The following is a 14,179-nucleotide window of genomic DNA, read 5'->3' as shown; positions in this document are numbered from 1 at the left end:
ACACACACACACACACACACTACACACACACACACACACACACACACACACACACACACACACACACACACACACACACACACACACATATATATAAAATATATTAGGTACTGCGAAAAATTTGTATCATTTTTTCCCTTATAAATATCTTTTGAAAAAACGATAGGAACTTTTCGTACAATATATACAGCGTGTCCCAAAATTTTGTATGCTGGTAGAGCGAACTAAAGTCTGGTAGAGTCAGACTGAGTCAAAAAGTTTTTATTTTGCAATTTTCACAACAGTTAACAAGATATTAATAATTAAAAATTACCGAATATTGATTTTCAATAATTCTTTACTTAAGTATTATTAACTTTACAAAAAAACAGCAAGAGATAAAAATTGTTTATTTTCTTCTCATAGAGTTGTGAGAATTTTTTCAGAATTATTTAGTACCGCATTTTCTCATATTGATAAAAATAGTGATCAATAAGAAAATGCAATACTAAAAAGTTAATAAAAAATTCTGAAAATATTTTTAGATCTCTATGAGAGAAAAATTAATTTTTGTTTCTTAATGTTCTTCTGTAAAATTTATAGTAGAGGAGACTGGGGTCAGTAAACTATAGGGGTAAATAAAATAATTGAGGCTACATTATAAACAATCGCGCGAGACACGCGTAAACGTATCTGAACTCGCAGCGGCGACTGCCACTCAATCTGCTGTAAGATAAGATGTACCTCGAGGCGGATACGTTTATATTAGAAATTATGCTATAATTTAAAAAAATCGTGCACGTAAGTGAATAATTATATTCTTAAAGTTTTTATTCTACAATATATAATTGTCTGAGATATTTGATTTCCATTTAGATAATAAGTAGTTCTTACTTAATAAAGTCCAACAAATTGTTTTTGTTTATCTGTCTTTGTTATCGTATAATGTTAATGTTTTTAAAAAATGAATGGAGCTAGTAAGCCAACCACAACACGGGGCTATATGATTAATTTAGTGACGACTTTGATAGTATCTACTTTTAAAAACTTCTTGGAATGGAATCTGACTATAAAAGAATGAAAATACAGTTAGTTTTGAAAAAGAGTGAAAATATTTCACTTCTTGAAAAAGAATGGCAATATTTTATTTCTCTAAAGAGATTTACCTTATGAGTCAATTAATCGTAAACCCGTAACGTGTTCTCATAAAACTTATTAGAACTTATGAATAGTTTCCTAATTTTATGCACATGTATCGTAAAACATATAATTATTCGAAAATATCTATGATTTTTTGTTAATTTTATGGCTAGTAAAAAGTTGTCTGTAAAAATATTATATAAAGATATAAGTTTATAAGAATTAAAAATTTTTACAAGTTTTACATAAATATATTATGAGCCTTGCGATTCTGCTTAGAATTTAGTTTTTGTTAATTTTATGGTTAGTAAAAAGTTGTTTGTAAAAATATTATATAAAGATATAAGTTTATAAGAATTAAAAATTCTTACAAGTTTTACAAAAATATATTATGAGCCTTGCGATTTTGTTTAGAATTTAGTTTTTGTTAATTTTATGGCTAGTAAAAAGTTGTCTATAAAAATATTATACAAAGATATAAGTTTATAAGAATTAAAAATTCTTACAAGTTTTACAAAAATATTATGAGCCTTGCGATTCTGCTTAGAATTTAGGCCTTACCATTAGTGGTAAATGTTATAAGTTTAGTTCCTTCACGTCCAATTTCGATAAAACCAGGCTCATTCGACGTAGTTTTGCTCGAAACAAACGAATTTAGCAAAAAGAAATATTGTTCTGCCTTGCGAATCGAAATATTAAAGTTTGTTAGATTAGAAAACCTGTCATTCGCTACGTCCATCATAAAGATGTTGATAGAGAACGATAAAAAAATCTTATCGTTTTGAATATGATTTGTAAATTCACTAATTTGAATCAGATCTTATGGGAATCTTGTATAAATTTAAAATCCAATTATAAAATCCAATAAGATAGATAATAGGATTCATATCCGATCAATCGTGATGTTCTCGCGAGGTCAACAATAAAAAATGATGAACTTACAGAAAAATAATAATTGATAAAAATCCTATGGTTCTCAATCGTTCTCTATCAACTTTTTTACCAGGACGATCTCTGTTTCATACATAGCTGTATTTTCACTCTCTTTGAAATTTCACTCAAAAGAATTTAGAGAGTATTCTTTTTTATTTTAAATGCATCTATAATGCAATAATTTTTGTAGTTTTAATGAATTTTAATAATAAAAACATGCATTTATACATAAATATTTATGTATAAATATTCATAAACATATATAATTGTATATGAAATATGTCCATATACAGAGAGTGCGTCACCAAAATCCGGACAAATCGAACAATTTCTTTAAACAAAATGTTTTTAATGAAAAATTAAATATTACAAAAAATGCTTTTACACTTGTAAAAGCTTGGTACTTGGGGGATCCCTGTAGAGCACAGTTATTCGATATAACCTTCATTAGCTTGAATGACTCAGTCTAAAGCGTTTGCACGCACGCTGTAATATAGCGCTATCCATGCTGATCACTGCTACCTCAATAGCAGTCCTTAATGACGTCACATTGGGATGCCGAGACTTGTTTGGATGCTGAGATCCTTTCAATTACGCTTCATACGTAGTAGTCCAAGGGATTTAAATCTGGGCTGTTGAGAGGCCAGAATGGAAGCCGAAGCGAGCAACTCGGCTTGTCCTAGCAGCCTCAGAGAGCATCTATTGTATCTTTAATGTGTACGATTTATATCGAAGGTCCTCCTCGACAATTCGACGCATTGTTGGCTCGCTTACACTAACAATCGATGCTAATTTTCGCAACGATTGTCCTGGGTCATCCGAAATCAGTGCTTGAGCCCTTTCAACGACTGCGAGAGTCCTCGCGGTGCGTTGATTCAAGTGACTCTTCCTCGCTAGAACCTTCGTTGGACTGTTCTAAAGCCGTATATTTTGCCGTCATAAACGGTTGACCTCGGATATCCGAATTATTTCCGTTGCTGAGCGCTCAGCGAAGATAATCTTCGATAATCGTGACTCTTCGATTATTCCGATTGATTTTGAGAATATGACTATATACTAGAAACATCAGGCAACACTTCTCGGATGCCAACAATAATCTCTAGCGGAAGCACAATATAGCGGAAAATTTAAATTGAAATTTGTCTGGATTTTGATGACACACTCACATATTCATATACCCTTCTTTCTTTTGTAAAATTATTTTTAAGTGTAATAGAAATAGTAATAATAACATGAAACATTAAGAATAATTAAAAGGATAATTTTGTGATCATGAGTGTGTGTATAGACACATTCTAAATAAAGGGCAATTTATGTTTGTTATAACTGTATGTTTGTTATAACTCGGATAACGATTTGGATTAGATAAATTGTTATTTATCTAATAACAAGATATAAAGTTATTTTTACTTTTTTATTTTATAAATATATTCGTGTTTAAAATGCATTTTTATAAAAGTTTTATAAACATGTTTATGTTTAAAATACATTTTTATAAAATTTTTGTTGATATGTAAAGATTAAATATACATTAAAAATGAGTCTACTATCTTTAATCTCTCCTACTTGAGTAAAAAATTATTGAAAACATTTGACAATTTCTAGTAATTAACATCTTGTTAATTATTACGAAAATCACAAAATAAAAGGACTTTTCGACTTAGTTTAGTCCGCTCTGCTAGCACATGAAATATTTGACGGTCATTCTGAGATATGTACACAGGGTACGTCTTAAATAACGGACATTAATTATATAGCGCTTACCGATTAAAAATTGAATCGAAAAGACCTCTACCATTTTACAACTTTTATAATAGAGTATTTTATAATTGAGTAGTCGGATACGCGCTTATTCGGCAATTTTTAAAAATTAATATTTCATCAATCATTGCGAAAATTACAAAATTGTAAAAGACTTTTCGATTTTTAATTAGGAATAGAGCTACATGATTAGTGTCTGCTTTTAAAAAAACACTTTCTATGGTGTGTGTGCGTGTGTATGTGTGTGTGTGTGTGTGTGTGTGTGTGTGTGTGTGTGTGTGTGTGTGTGTGTGTGTGTGTGTGTATACATATACAGGAGAGTGTCCTATAATTCATTTGACAGAGCTCGTGGACAGATAGAGCGGATTAAACTGAGACGGAAAATACTCTACCATTTTACAATTTTCCAGATATTAATCTCTAAAGATCACTGAATACGCGCATCCGCCTGGTCTATTATCAAGTATACACCATTGCTAGCTCTATGCGTAGATCGCGAAAAATGGAGACGGTAAGCCTTGTTAGCAATCTCCACTTTTTTAAATGAAATGGTATGATTTTTTTATACAATATGGTTTTTCTAATTTTGCACATAAAAATATTAAGATAGTGGTATAAAAAAACCAATAGTTTACGAGATATTTTTACGAGATACTTTATTATGGCACATATTGACATAAAATGTTAAATAACACGTAAACTATTTTTTTGTAATCATATTTTAATATTTTTATGAATAGAATAATGCGATGAATCAATTGGTGGAAAAAAAACACATAGTTGCTTTAAAAAAATATGTATGCAAAATATAATTTTTTAAATAAAAGATAATTTTTTAAATAAGCAAATATTACATATTTGAAAATGCATAGTATTTTAAATCCAAACACGTAGTGCTTTGTCTATTGAAAAAGTTCAAAATTTAAACATCTTTAAGGTATTTCTCTGGCTACAATCGCGCTAGAGTCTTTGAAATTTTTACCATATATAGATAAAATTATTTTAGATATAATATCCAAAGTTTAAAAAAAATTTATAGAAATTCAATTTCTTGGAGAAATATCTTGAGTGTATAAAACACATAGGGACAAGAATAAAATATATTACTTTTTATAATGTATACTCTTTCTTCAGTATAAATTTACGAGAATTGAATTTCCTGACAAAAACAATAGTATATAGATACATAGATAAACATTTTTATTTATCACTCTAGAATGGAAAGCTCTGAAAATCAATAAAAACAAAAAAATACCATAAATAATAAATGTAGCAGTGAAAGAATAAATATATACGTAAAATATAAATAAAAAAGAAAAGGTAGTAGATGATGAAAGAAAGAAAGAAGAAAGAGTAATTAACAGTTTCTGTTTTTAAATCAATTTTAAATGGTGTATATACAGGATGGACAGTAATTCTGTCCACTTAGAATATTTTCATTTAAAAATTATGCGTTTCGCGGGTTTCCTTCGTGTCCAGATACATTCTTGGAATTCAAAGAATGAATCTGGACACGGAGGAAACCTGCGAAACGCATAATTTTTATATAGAAAGCACTCGTGGAAGCCTCAAGAATAATATTTCCGTTATTTTTAGAGATATGAAATATATTTATTGCAGTTGTATAGCAATATAGAAGGGTACAATATATTAACTAATAGATTTTCTATGTGTGGAGGCTCTTCAGAGATTTTAAGGTCACCTCTACTTTTTTGAATGATTTTTTTTACATAATATGATTCCTCTAATTATTCTGCATATAAAAGTAGTACATATTAATGTAATGATATTAAAAAACAAATAGTTTACGAGATATTTTATACATTATTCTGGCATATATTGATATAAAATATTAAATAACTCGTAAACTATTATTTTTTTTTAAATCGTACCTTAATACTTTTATGAACAGAATAATGAAATGAATCAATTGGTGGAAAAAAAAATACGTACGCTGCTTTAAAAAATATATACGTGCAAAAAGGATAATTTTTTAAATAAGCAATTATGTATTTTCTTTCCATCAATTGATTCATCTCATTATTCTGTATATAAAAGGATTAAGGTACGATTATAAAAAAAATTAATAGTTTATGAGTTATGAGTTATTTAATATTTTATGTCAATATATGTCAATATATGTCAGAATAAAAATAAGATGTCTTGTAAACTATTGTTTTTTGATATCACTACTTAAATATTTTTATATGCAAAATAATTAGAGGAATCATATTGTGTAAAAAAAATCATCTATTTAAAAAAGTGGAGGTGACCTTGAAATCTCCGAAGCGCCTCTACCCATAAAAAACTATTAGTAGTATATTGTATTTCTCTTGATGCACAATATATATAATATTTCATATCTCTAAAAATAATGGAAATATTCTAAGTAGATAGAGTTACTGCCTCACTCTGTATAATATTCTGTATAATTACTTTATATATTTTTTATTAATGTTTTATTGAAATGTACTCATAATGTCATGCTTATATTATTTTAATAATAACAAAAATTAAACATAAAATATACTTACGCAGATACAGCACATCAAATGTATGCTTTTTAAGAAAATATACATATTATGTGTATAATAAAAAATAATGTGCAAGCGTATTACTTCTCAACTTTTAATTTTATTTTTAACCTATTAATAGATGAATTCGCCTCTTTATTTTCTAAATAGAATTGCTTATATGTAACAAAATAATATGAGGCTATAATTCTGAAATTATGAATTATATATCATTATATGTCTTTATTCCACTATTTTCACTTGTTTGTAGGCCAAGTAGATACTTTATTAGATAACAGGTAAATGACGTAACGAAAAATTACATTAATAATTTATACATATATGCATTAACAGATATCTTTGCCGTAGATGTAGCCAGATATTCAAAGTTCTAATTTTCTTACGTATAGTATATATGAAAACATTATGAAAGTCCTTTGAATGACAAACTGACTTTGCGTGTGTGTTTAAAACTATGTGAGTTTAAAACTTGAAATAAGAATAATTTTTTTCGCGTAGGAAACTCAAAATCTCAGGATTGAATGTCTATGACTTTAATCTCATTGCAATCGAAAATTCGTATAATATTGTGATACAATTGCCATTAGTTTTTTATTATGATTTTAATTTCTAATATAACTCAAAGTTTATCTAACATAAGAATGGATAAATTTAGTAACGCCGCAACATTTGCACAGTAATATTTAGGTCACACAGTTCTATTCTTTGTATTTTTATACACTTGACATACCGCTACAACATCGATCAATATGAACTTTATATTTAATTATTTAAATACGCTCTAAAAACGATGTCGATTTATCAAAAAAATAAAATTGACTATCATATAATCTCTATTTATTTTAATTAACTTATCTCATGAGAGTATTTCTAAGAGATTGTATCTTCAAAATTTTGTTACAATGATAATTACACTAAAAATTATCTAAGGCATAATATTTTCCACGATTAAATTGCGATTAGTAATGCCAAAAACTAATAAAAATGTAATAAAGAGGCACGAAAAATTTATCCACCATTATCTTCTTAAAAATTATTGTAAATAATATTAATATAAAAAAGCATCGTCCTGACGCTTTTGTCGCAAATGATATTATACAACGATTTAATATTATATCAGCAATCTACAATAAAAAGAACACAAAGCTCTGTCATATACTAATTAAATTCCCGGTAAATCAATTTTTCATACATAATCATATAAAATCATACAAAATTATATACAAATTTATATAATTATGTATAATTTATTATGATTATACGGGGTGTTTGATAAGTAACAATAAAACTCTTGTATAGGAATGGAGCGGACTGAACTAACAAGGAATACTAGGCAACTCAAAAATTTTAAAACTTTGTGTGCAAGTAGAGTAATTCCTCCGTAACACAAAAATTAAAATAAGAGTGGGAATAGGGATATAAAATAAATAAATAATTAAAAAAAATGTTTTTATTATAGTTCTAAAGTACTCTTGAAATCATTCAATTTTCATTCTGAAAATTTTTTTCTATCTCTTATAATTTCGATTACATACAAAAGTCGGCTTAAATCGTGTCGCGACTCTGATTAGAGGATTTAATTTCGATTTAAAAATTATTCGCTTAAAAAAAAACTGATTTTTTTCAAAAGGATATTTCATTCCCTAAGACTGTAATTCCATACAAATAAAAAGTAGTTTTGTGTTACGGATGAATTACTCTATTTGCACACAAAGTTTCCAAATTTTTTAAATTTCTGAGTTGCTTAGTATCCTTTGTAAGTTGAAAAGTCCTCTACCATTTTGCAATTTTCGTAATAGTTAACAAGATATTAAATATTAAAAATCGTCGAATATTGATTTTCAATAATTTTTTACTCAAATATTATTAATTTTATGGAAAAATAACAAGTAACAAAAATTATTTATTTTCTTCTTATAGAGTTTTGAGAATTTTTTCAAAATTTTTTCAGTATTGCATTTTCTCATGTTGATAAAAATATTTGCCAATAAGAAAATGCAGTACTAAAAAATTGACAAAAAATTCTTAGAACTCTGTGAGAAGAAAATAAGTTATTTTTGTCTCTTGCTGTTCTTCTGTAAAATATATGATAATACTTGAGTAAAATGTTATTGAAAACCAATATTCGGTAACTTTTAGTAATTATTTTTTTATCTCTTGTTAACTACTTATATATTATATCTTATGAACATTGTAAAGTGGTAGACGACTTTTCGAACCAGTTTAGTCCTCTCTACTCTTTTTATCGTTATTTATCAAACATTCTATATATAATTTAGTAAAGCTGGCTTATTCTTGTATATAATTACATATAATCATACATGAATTCTTTATTATGAATTTTTATATAAATATTGTAGGACATGATAGATATGGCAAGTGTATGCGAGCGTGCGTGCGTTGCAATCCGAGAAAATTCACAAAGCGTCCACGAAGATGTATGAAGTGTGTGAGTTTGGCACCTGGCGAGTGCAAATCTTGCCAGACCATCCCCATTCCTCACGACTAGCGCGACGAGATAGCAATGGGCGTACATTTGATAGTAATAGACTGGGCGGATTCTTTAGAGATTAATATTTCGTTAACTATTGCGCAAATTGTAAAATGATAAAGGACTTCTCGTCTCAATTAAGTGCGCTTTACCTATACACGAGCTCCATCGAACTTAGGACACCATATATAAAACACTAGTACAGGATTCGTCACCAAAATTCGGATAAATCGAACAATTTCTTTAAACAAAATATTTTTAATGACAAATTAAATATTACAAAAAAATCCTTTTACATGGCACATGGGGGATTCCTATTGAGGTACAATTATTCGATATATCCCCTATTAGCTTGAACGACGACTTCTATTCTCGGTCTGAAGCGTTCGCACGCACGCTGTAATGTAGCGCTGTCCATGCCGATCACTGCTGCCTCAATAGCGGTCCTTAATGACGTCACATTGGGATGCTGAGACTTGTTTGTGACCCTTTCAACTTCATTCGTAGAAGGAATTGAAATCTAAGCTGTTGGGAGCCCAAAATTCCTTGGACCAAAACATATCGACATTGTCTGAGAGCCTATTTTAAATTAAATGACTCGTATGACTCGGTGCACCGTCCTACTGAAAAATATATAGCCTTTCGGACGCCACAGTTTCTATCCATGGCTTCACTACATCCATTAGAACGTGTAAATACACTTCTTTTGTGACAGTTTCTCCTTTTTTAAAGAAATATGATGGCATGACATCATCCTCACTGGACACAACACCTAGCACGTGAACATTGGCCGGAAATCTCGTTCTGCTTACAACCCCTCGGGGTTGTAAGCAAGCCATCGGTCACTCTTCCGATTGATTTTGGCATTAATAGTAAAAATTTTTTTGTCAGAAAAGACCTGATTCGTCTCGATGCTTCGTTTTTCAAAGAACATAATAGCAAATTGCAGCAAGCAACTCGGCTTGTTCTGGCAGCTTCAGAGAGTATCTGTTGTATCTTTAATGTGTACGGTTTATATCGAAGGTCCTTCTCGGCAATTTGACGCATGTTAGTTCTTACACCAACAATCGATGTTAATTTTCGCAACGATTGCTCTGGGTCATCTGAAATCAGCGCTTGAGCTTTTTCAACGACTGCTAGGGTACTCGTTGTGCGCTCTTTCTCGCTCGGCATACTGGAACCTTCGTTCTAAAGCCGTATATTTTGTCACAACATAATAAACGGTTGTCTCGAATATCCAAAGAATCGAATTATTTCCATTGCTGAGCGCCCAGCGCGAAGGCCTTCGATGATCACGGCTCTTCGATTATATTCCGCATTTGGTTTCAACATCGCGGCCGATTTTGAAGAATATGATTGTTTACTAGAAGCATCAGGCTTTTTCGGACGCCAACAACTTCTGGCGAAGGCAATATAGCGGAAAATTTAAATTGAAATTTTTCCGGATTTTGGTAACGAACCATGTATATAAAATTCTTTATCGAAGTTATCAGCTTCAATTAAAATTGATACGTCGTTAAAAGTGTCGTAAATAAAAAGCATCCAACATCTGGGAACTAATATAAAGACAATATTGCAAGAATAATTATATTTATAGTCGTTTATGCTCTGGAATACATGCGTATAAATAATTCCGCGAGAAGTAAGCAATCTAATCTAGATCATCTGTATGTTTATTCTGTCGCTCAGTCTACTTGTTAGTCTATTAGTTGATATTGTACATAGTATACATACTTTACCCTTCAATATAAGCGTCTCTTACAGTGTAATTCTCATAGTTTTTAAAGAATCTGCAAAAAGTATTTCTGAAATCCTTATAAAAAGTATTAAAAACACGTTTGTGCCTCATGCGGACAAAATTAATTTAAATTACTAACCGATAATCCGAAAACTATGACGATAACGTTAGAGTCAGCGCTGGCACCGTTATTTACTATTGGCTCATTCTGTTGTTTGGGCTTGTTTGAATACCCTCTTGGACAATCTAGGTTGTATTTCTCTTGCCTGTATGTCTTGGCTGTATGGAGCCTATTTATATACTTCCGTTATCCATTCATTCCGTTAGTGTTCTATCGATTGGAGAATGAGATTATAATAAAGATTTCGAATATCTATGAGTGGATCACTATTTCACTGATTCTTATTAACTTCTATCGTTTTAAGGTAAAATTTTAAAATAATCTTCTCCAGTCTCTAATATTATTTGATCTTTTAATATTTCTTAACTTTTGTTTTATCGTATTTCTAATTGAGACCAAAGAAGTTTTGATAGTCACAAATTTTTATAGACAAATATAAATCAATAAACACTTTTTTATCAATTTTTTTGATCAATCTTTGTTTATATTATTATTTACTGTAGACAAAATTTGTTAAAATATTAATATTTGTATTTATATTACTTTTCGAACATAGCTTTTAAAATAACGTTTTTTAATGTTATGTTTAAAATCTAAGTAGACCCTTGTCGGCCGAGGTAATATTTTTCGCAATAAATTTATTTAAGGTTTTTAGCACATTTATACCCTTATAATATTATATGATATCGGAGATTGAGAATTTGCTTGTCAATTTATTTAATTTGTGATATTATTGCAGTAATTTAATTGCGTTTGATAAAGTCCGGAAAAATTTTGGCACGCACTTTAAATAACTAAAAATATGCATATACATATATATAGGATATATTAGTTATTAGTTAATTCACTGTGAATTATTTAAGCATTGAGAAGATCTAGCTTTGACCGTTAGGCTTGAATATGCTTATATTTAATACTTAATTTCATGTCGGTCTTAATAAAATCTTATTATATTTAAAATCCCTTAGAAAGAGAACTAATTAGTATTCCAATAAACTAGTTAACTATAAGTACAGTAATTGTTGATATTTTATCAATTATTGAGGCAATTCATCAATTACTGATCATTAGTTATTGATAGAGAGTAAGCAGTCCTTTTTCTAAAGGAACAATAATTAAATTTCAATAATTCTTTATCTATTATAATTCCTATACACGTTGCAATAACAATTTTTATTTAAATATAAAATTATTAACAATAAGAATCATATTTTAGATCGTAACATATGAGAACACAATCACGAACTAGAAGTGCTTTTGCGGATTGAAGTTAGATCTGTAATGTTTAAATAATTCAATGTGAATTATATACAGGGTGGATCAAAAATCTGGATACACCCAAATATTTCATAAACGATGTTTTAGAAAAAAATGTTTCTTACAAAAGTTTTAAGGCTTTAAAAAACGCATTCAACGATAGTAATTATTTAAAGATGATGTCAGGATCAACAATTTTTTAAATGAAATCCTCTCTTTTTCATATTCTTGTATCTTATCTCGAGCTTTCCAAAACACTATAATTAAGTTATTTTCATTATATATTTTGCGAGTTATCAGGCTTGAAAATTAAAGTATCGTCGGCAATGTCTGCCTGGCTGGACCTCCCTATTTAACCAAATCATAATGAAAAAATTATGTAATAATGCACTATTTATACGCTATTCATATCCGCAAACAAAAATTTTTGGGCTCATTCTGTTTAGCCAAAAAAAAAATTTTTGTGGGAGTGCTGAGTCGACAATAAGTCAGCCCCTCCCCCTCCATCCGTTAAAAACAATCAATTTGAAAAATTAAATACACAGGATTTATGCGCTACTATATACTATATTACTATATACTATATACTATATACTATTTCCAAGCAATTTTGATTTTTGCTACAACCCTTCCCTCTTGGAACAGCCATATTCAGTCCTAAGTCGTTTAAAATTGCAAAATTAAATACTCTGACTATGCAGAATAATTCTCTGATTTATGCGCTGGTTAAGCATATATTTTCACAATTTTTCATAAATTATAAATATTAATGTTTGCTTCAAGAGGGAAGTGACTTAAGGGTTGCGTAAAAATTGAAAATGCTTGGAAATAGTAGCGCAAAAATATTATTACATAATTTTTTCATTAAGATTTGGTTAAGTGGGAGGGGGAGGACAGACGTGCATTAGCTATCAGTAATTACCCAAAATGTCCTACTGATAGCTAAAACCTCTTGAATATTATTCAGAATCATGTCCTGAATAACATTTATTTAGATCAAAGTCCTTGGAGGTTATTTCTGTTATTTTTATTTTTACATAAAAATGAATTTTCGCAAAAACAAAAATAAACGAAATTATCTCTAATGACCTTGACCTTAATAAATGTTATTCAGGACATGATCCTAAACATACATTCAAGAAGTTTTAACCAGGTTGGACACCTTGCATAATGCTAATGTCGGCGATATTATAATTTTCAAGTCTTGTAATTCGCAAAGTACTTAATGAAAATGAATTACTAATTGTAGTGTTTTAGAAAGCTCTCGAGATAAGCTACAAGATTATGTAATGAAAAAGAGAGGGAATTTAAAAAATTCATGTTGATCTTGATAACGTCATTCTAGATCAAATAACTATTATCGTAGAATACGTCTTTTTTTAAGTCTTACAACTTTTGTAAGAAATATTTTCTAAAATCATCGTTTATAAGATATTTAGGTGTATCCAGATTTTTAGCACATCCTGTATGTATATACTATATTATATGTACATGCATATACTATATTTGAACTGTGCGCCGAATTGGTTTTCTAGATTTATAAACGCAATTAAACTACTATTATAATAATATCACGAATTAAATTAAATTGACGAGCAATTTTTAATAATTTATATAAAATTATTATAATTTCTTTTTATGTCGAACAATCAATGTAATTTTTTAAAGGAATTAAAAATGTGTTTACATGAACTTTCCATAGTAGACGACACATTGGAAGCATTTAATGTGCCAAAAAAATATCAACGGCTACGTAATTGGATAATTCAAATAGCAATCGGATGGATTGTATACATTTTTTATCACTTAGCAATATGTCTTTATGACTTAACTATGTATAAGCCTAAATTTACAGTAACTTTGATTGAATTTCATTCAATAATTTTGCCATTTTATTCAAGATATATAAATATCTTAAATGCTCTGATATGTGGAACCATCCTTGGGTTAGTACATACATATATATAAAAACATTTACTTCGTAAACTATTTTTTATTAACAGTCTGCGTCAAAATGTTTAGTTTAAAACACTTAAAAATCTTTTAAAAATATTTAAATATTTATTATTGAAGGAGAAGGTAGTATTATTATCTGAATAGATATTGTAGCTCCCTCTTAATATCTCCGCTATTATATAGCGAATCCTAATTAATTACTTATGGAATCATTTGTCCAATAACCATGATGCTATTATAATATGCCAATATTCAATAGCCAGCACTTA

This window comes from Atta cephalotes, assembly GCF_000143395.1.
Source record: "Atta cephalotes unplaced genomic scaffold scaffold00007, whole genome shotgun sequence".
Lineage (NCBI taxonomy): Eukaryota > Metazoa > Arthropoda > Insecta > Hymenoptera > Formicidae > Atta > Atta cephalotes.
The sequence above is the reverse complement of the archived record's forward strand: the minus strand, read 5'-3'. Positions refer to the sequence as shown.